Genomic DNA, 6,676 nt, shown 5'->3' with positions numbered 1-6,676 from the left:
TTGGATGTAAGACCTTGTTTGTAGCAGAGATACAACTCTGTGTGACTTTCATGTGGCTTCCTTTGTAGCAGTTAGGGCACTAGTGAAAACAGAAAGCTGATGAACGAGAGAGACTTCACTGAAGGACCATTGAAGATGTGTGCGCAAAGTCAAGGGAGCCACTGGGAATGCTGAAAGACCCAGAGACTTAGAATCACAGGAAGTTGTTACTTCCTAGAGCAGAGAGAAGAGGACTTATGATGAGGACTACCTGGAGATGGAGTCAGAAATACAGTATCAAAGCAGGAAGTAGTGGGGAGAAAAATCCCCAACTTCTTTTCTTCTTTGTGGTTGTTGCCTATTTTGCAACCTCACCAGAAGGCAGGCAGTAGGAGAGGTCAAGTGATGTAGCTCTGTAGTTAGCCTTCGGATAGGCCTACAAGGTGGAGAACCAACTCCAAGGCTGATGGGCAGTAATCGGTACCCCCATTGCTGTCAGGGATGTGTGTGTTCAGACACAGTGCTATTATAAAACTATAATCCAGGGGAGACCCCTTGCATTTTACTTATTCCCTCCACCTCCCCTTCAGTATCATACAAGTTAGTTACAAATGCATTACTAAGGAGGGGATTTTTCCATCTCTCCCCAAACACACTTCCAGCCCCCTTCCATTGACAGGAGCTCTCCATGGAACAAGCAGCATGCAGAGAGACAGAGCTATGCCCATGCAGATATTTACCAGACCAGACCTTGAAAGCTCAGAAAATTGTCAGACTACAGCAACGTTGATGGTTAACCTTCACTGTCAACTAGTCTGGATTTAGTATGACCTAGGAAGTTGAGGCATGCCTCTGGGAGTATCTGTGAGGGCATTTCCAGAGATTTACTGAGGAAGGAGACCCTTCCTGAATGTAGATTGGTCGATCCCCCGGGGTTGGGGCCTGTAAGGAATGGAAAGGAAAAAGGAGGAAGCCCTCTGAGTATGAACACGCCTGCTTCTCTGTTCCTGGTCCACCACGATGTGGACTGAGGTGCTCAGTCATGCCTTTCCTGCTTTGATGGAGGAAATGGCCTTCAAGTGGAGCTTTAAAGGACAGCAAGAATCAAGGTCTGCTGAGACAGATGGGGAGAAAACTTCCAGCAGAGGGAGCAGAGGTGACATGGAATGGAAATGAGATGTATAGTCTTTCTTTATCCATGGTGTCGTGGGATATCATGTGGAAAATCAGCGTGATTATTTATCTCCATGATGCTGACCTCTTTGTATCTGTGTAATAATAGCCCTGGCAGGAGCTCACATACAATCCCAACTGGAACCAAATATTAATTTCTTATTTTTAACTAAGCCACAGATCAGCTGCAACTTGAAACACACACACACACACACACACACACACACACACACACACACACAGCCCAATCCTATTCATCTCTAAGTTTGTGGTAGACAATAGCATCCTGCGTTCCCCAAAAAGCACAAATGAAGCACAATTGCTGATAAGGTATATTTTAATTTTCTTAATTATTTTCCCCTTCTAAATATAATATCAAATTTATTTGGTAATCTGAGTTTGCAAACCTCTTCATTAGCTCACAGAAGTCAATGAGGCGGGACCAGACATAATGATATTGATTTCTGCATGTAGCTTGCAGACTTTGTCTTCATAATTAAACCTCTGCACATTGCTATATCCACAGGGTATCAGTCAGGGTCTATAATTGAAAACACAATCACCTACTTAGCTAGTTTTAAGCAGAAAGAAAATTCATTATAAGATGTCAGGTAGCACAGACTCTCTGGGAAGGTCAGAAGGTCAGGATTGGAAGCTACGCAGTCACGTGTATCACTCACTTTAACATCTGCAAGGACCACACAGGGCAGCACAGCAGTGCCCACTAGTGATGCCAGATGCTCTGCTTCAGGATCTCTGCCGGTACCCCCAGAAAACAGACACGCAGCTGTTGGGTGTTCCTGTCTTGCACACTGTGAAAGGATAAGTGGCGCTGGTTGGTCGGCGGAAGAGTCGCGAGTCATGACTAGCAGAGTTAGAATGGGCTTTATTAGGAAGAAGAGGGGATAGGACGGAGAAGCCAGGCCTGGCAGAGAGGAAACAGAAAGAGAGGCGCAGAAGAGAGCGTGGGGATCCATGTGTGGCCTTTTAAGGCGGGACGCAGTCGCCTGCTGATGACGTAAGGCATCAAACCTGGAAGAGTGAGAGCAGGATCCACACAGCTCCCTTCCAAACCTGAGCCTTGCATTGGGGCATCAATGGGCAGGAACTGAGTGGCACACCTAGCCTGCAACCTGCCTTGGAATCAAGAGAAATAGGTTTTTTTTTTTAATAAAAAAAGATTTACTTTTTATTTTTATTTGTGTGTGCATGGTGTGTGTGTGTGTGTGTGTGTGTGTGTGTGTGTGGTATTGTGTTCCCCCAAAATGTTGTGTGTTCCCCGAAATAAACTTATCTGGGGTCAGAGAACAGACAGCCACTAGAACAGAGCCAAAAATGGTGGCTAGAAAATGGGTCAGAGCAAGCCATTGCAGAAGTTGGGTGGTGGTGGTGCACGCCTTTAATCCCAGCACTTGGGAGGCAGAGCTAGGCGGATCTCTGTGTGTTCAAGGATACAGCCTGCATGGAGACTTACACTTTTAATCCCAGAAAGCAAGCTTTTAATCCCAGGGAGTGACGGCAGAAAAAGAAAAGATGTATAAGGCATGAAGACCAGAAACTAGCAGCATTTGACTGGTTAAGCTTTTAGGCTTTGGAGCAGCACAGTTCAGCTGAGATCCATTCTGGATGAGGACTCAGAAGCTTGCAGTCTGAGGAAACAAGACCAGCTGAGGAACTGGTGAGGTGAGTTAGCTGTGGCTTGTTCTGTCTCTCTGACCTTCCAGCATTTACCCCAATACCTGGCCTCGGGTTTGATTTTATTAATAAGTACCATTAAGTATTCCTGCTACGTGTGTGTGTGTGTGTGTGTGTGTGTGTGTGTGTGTGTGTGTGTGTCATGTGTCTGCAGAAGTCAGTAGAGGGTCTCAAACCTGAAGTTGGAATTTCAGGCCATTCATTGTGAGCTGCTGGATGTGGGTGATAGGACCCACACTCTAGTCCTCCAGAAGAGCAGCAAGTGCTCTTAATCACTAAGCTATCTCTTCATTTTCAGGAGAAATAACTTCTTGTTTCCATCTTGGAAAGTGAAAGTCCACAACAGGAAACACTTCCCAGACACAGGAAGCTGTCTGAACAATGTGGGTGGCCACCAGCATGGCAGCGCCATCCAAACTGTGTGTCACCATGAGCCTTGGATATATGACAACCCATTTTATCCTCTGGGTTCAGTTGTTCAGCACACAGGAGATTTCTGGTTTGGGCAATATTGTGAATAAAGTAAAAACTATCCCACTGCAAGTCACCTTAAAATGTGGGGCATGTAACAAAACTCCTCTGAAAGGTGTCATTGATCTTGACAGAAGCAGGTTGTGAAGGCCTTCCCACAATGAAGCTGAAGCCAGGGAACTCAGTGACAAGCTTTCTCTGGGGCTGCCATTGCTCCTTGGAGATCTGTTGTTATCTATAACCCAGACTCTGCGGTTCAGAGATGACATAAGGACCAAAGTTAACACTGAGACCCTTACCAAATAGGGTCAGAACAAAGACCTCCACATAGTGTTGGCAGAGCTGAGAAGTCAGTGAAAGGCTCTTAACAGGAAAAGTGCTCAGAGCACGGGGACATTGAGAGACTCCTTCCAGTTCTGGCTGAAATTTCTGGGCAAAAATGTCTCCTAAAACTGTGAGTTGATGAAGGAGAGATTCCACAGAGCCACTGCATCTGGCTTGAATTCTGGAGAGACAGCCCCCAGGCTTTGAACTGCCTTTTGTTTAAAGTCGGCGATTGTTACCTTTTGTTTATGGTCCGGGGCTGTTATCTGAGTTGCTCTTTGGAAGGAATCACAGAGCCTTTGCATAACTTAGTCTGGAGAGGACCTGGCAAACCAGGAGGTCTGCTGGCTGAGAACTGCTTAGGCAAATGGTTCCTTCCAACTTTTAATATTCGGAAATAAACCTACTAGAGATGTAAATTGTGTACTAACAAAGGAGGCTTTTGCAGTCAGGTTATCAGAAGCCGGCTTCTGCTACTGTTGCTAAGGAGTGACCTTCTTTCTTTGACTGACCCAAAGAACACACAACACTGACGAGTTTGGGACTGGATGTCACAAGCCCACATAGCCCTAGAAAGCATGGCAGGAGGTATTTATGGATGCACCTCCAGGTTTGCTTTGTATACAGAGACAGGCAGAAACAAACACTAATTGTCTCCTGAAGGTATGTATGTCTATAATCCTGGTCTCTCAGGACTCCCACAAACTCAGGCAGACGCAAGATCACACTGTGAAATTATAAGGACACATGGAAACAAGCTAGCTAAAACCAGAGTCAGTAACACACCAGGCAAAGCAGGTCCCATGGGACCTCAGGGGCTAGAACTAAGGTACAACTGAGTAATGCAAAGGGGAAATGGGATTGCACACACATCCAAGGAAAAGAGCTTGACAAAAAAAGAGGGGGCACACACAGCTCAAGAAAGAACTCACAAACTGAAAGACTCACCCAGAACTGAGACAAAAACCAAAATGAGACAGAAACACGGCAAATATGAAGTGGGAGTTGAGAGACACGGCAACAGAGTGGGGTCCGAGGCAGGATGAGCTAGAGTCCCAGAGAAGGATGCTGAAGGGACAGTTGTTAGGGGCACCCAGAGAAGGATGCTGGAGGGACAGTTAGTTAGGGACCAGAGAAGGATGCTGGAGGGACAGTTAGTTAGGGACCCAGAGAAGGCCAGTAGGTGACAAGCCATTACTCTGTTTCCTAGCATGTTGGGGGCAACTGAAAACGTACATTGGGTTTTAGCAGCTAGAGATCAACGACCAGGTTTATTACTGACGGAACGGTTGAATAAAGCATGAAGGAGCATGTCTAATAACGACACTCCTGATACTGCCTCAGATCAAGCCGATTAACCCGTATCATAAGTGGCGATGCTGGACAATCAAAGCCTCAACCCTTGACCCTCATCCTCCCCAGTGCCTGTCCTGAAGAAAATGAAACACAGCAACAGAGAGCTGTCGGTGCCCAGAGGAAAGGGAGCAGTAGATGCAGCTGAGCAACTCAGGTGCCTGGTCCGAGCTCACCTACTGGATAAATCATCTGCTTGCCTCAGGAGACAGTGGGTGTGCAGAGGCAGACTAGGGGTGCTGCTTTAAAAGAACCCCTCCATCTCCCCCCCCCCCACCCCGTCAAAGGACAGACATGAATTGAAGACATCACTCAGAAGATTCTTCAGAATTCTTAAATCATGATAGCATAATAATTGCTCAGCCCTAGACACACGGTAGTAAAACTACAGAACACCATGGAAAGGGAACTGAAAGCAGTTAGACGGTAGAGACAGATCTACTAATGGCCGTCTGAGAGGTCTTCAACAGAACAAGAATGAGGCCCGCAAACAAGATGCTTCTGGTGCTCAGAGGAAGTGGCTGTCAATTTACAATTGCACTTAGCCAAACTACCTGCCAAGAAAAGGGCTAAAATAAAGATATTTCCATACCACCCCCCCCCCCCCCCCAGTGAAAGAAACCTGAGAGCATCCTATGGAAACTTGTAAAATGTATTCATCTCAGGAAGAAGCAGCAGTTACGTCAGAGGGACCATGGGAGATGGAGCATCATTTGAGAATCCCCCGGAGCTTCCACTTTTTCTGACTCAGGCCTCTTGTGTCAACTTGCTGGCTTAATCTTATGAATAAAATGAGATGATACTCCTCCTTGTCTTAGTCCAAGTTCCCCAGAGAACCCGGCGAAGTACTGGCACCTTCTCAGAAAGCGCAAGTCCGTGGTGTTACAGGCGAGGAAAAGGGAATGGTGTAAGGCAGGAGGTGAGCACACAGCTCAGGTAGGATCCCCACCACCACATCCGCGTGTTACAAGAAAAATCCCTGCCTCTGTGTACTGTGTGGGAGGCACCAAAGAAGAGAAACTCGCATCTGCTGACCCCCCCCCCCCCCCAGTGCTCTGGCCAACGTCCCTCCCTGAAGCACTCACTCCCCTGCTCTTGGGTGGCTCTACTGGGTACCCAGTGGCCGTTCAACCAGCCAACTTGTGTGTTCTCTGGTGTGTCGTTTTCTCTAATTTCTACAAGTGCCCGTGTGGCTCAGTGCAAATAAGGCTTGCTTTATGAGCTGTGAGAACCACGCTGGCCCAGAGCCTTCACCCAGTCTTCACACAGCTCAGAAGACTTGGCAAGAAACCACAGCTCTGGGGTGGGGCTGGTGGAGTCAAGGAAGCCTTTGCTTGCTTCCCTTCAGGGGCGATCAGGAGACTCAAGAAGGTGTACAGGGTTTGAGTGCATAGAATCTTAAAATAGTTTCTCTCCCCATAAAGTTTGCTGACTTGCCTGTCTTTGTCTTCTTAGAACTCTCCTCTGCCCTGTGGGAGGTCTAAGCCAGACATGTTTTTAAATTGGGATAGGACAAGGTGATATCGTGGCAAGATATCACCCAAATCTCAGGGCTCAGCACAGCAACTGATTACCTCACTCCCGAAAAATCTACTGAGGTCCCCAAGGACTCTCCAGGACAAACATCACTCAGGAACGGCCTCCAGGGTCCATCCTGATAGGGGCTCCATCTGTGCTTGTG

Source organism: Onychomys torridus, chromosome 6, assembly GCF_903995425.1.
Source record: "Onychomys torridus chromosome 6, mOncTor1.1, whole genome shotgun sequence".
NCBI classification, from domain to species: Eukaryota; Metazoa; Chordata; class Mammalia; order Rodentia; family Cricetidae; genus Onychomys; species Onychomys torridus.
The sequence above is the reverse complement of the archived record's forward strand: the minus strand, read 5'-3'. Positions refer to the sequence as shown.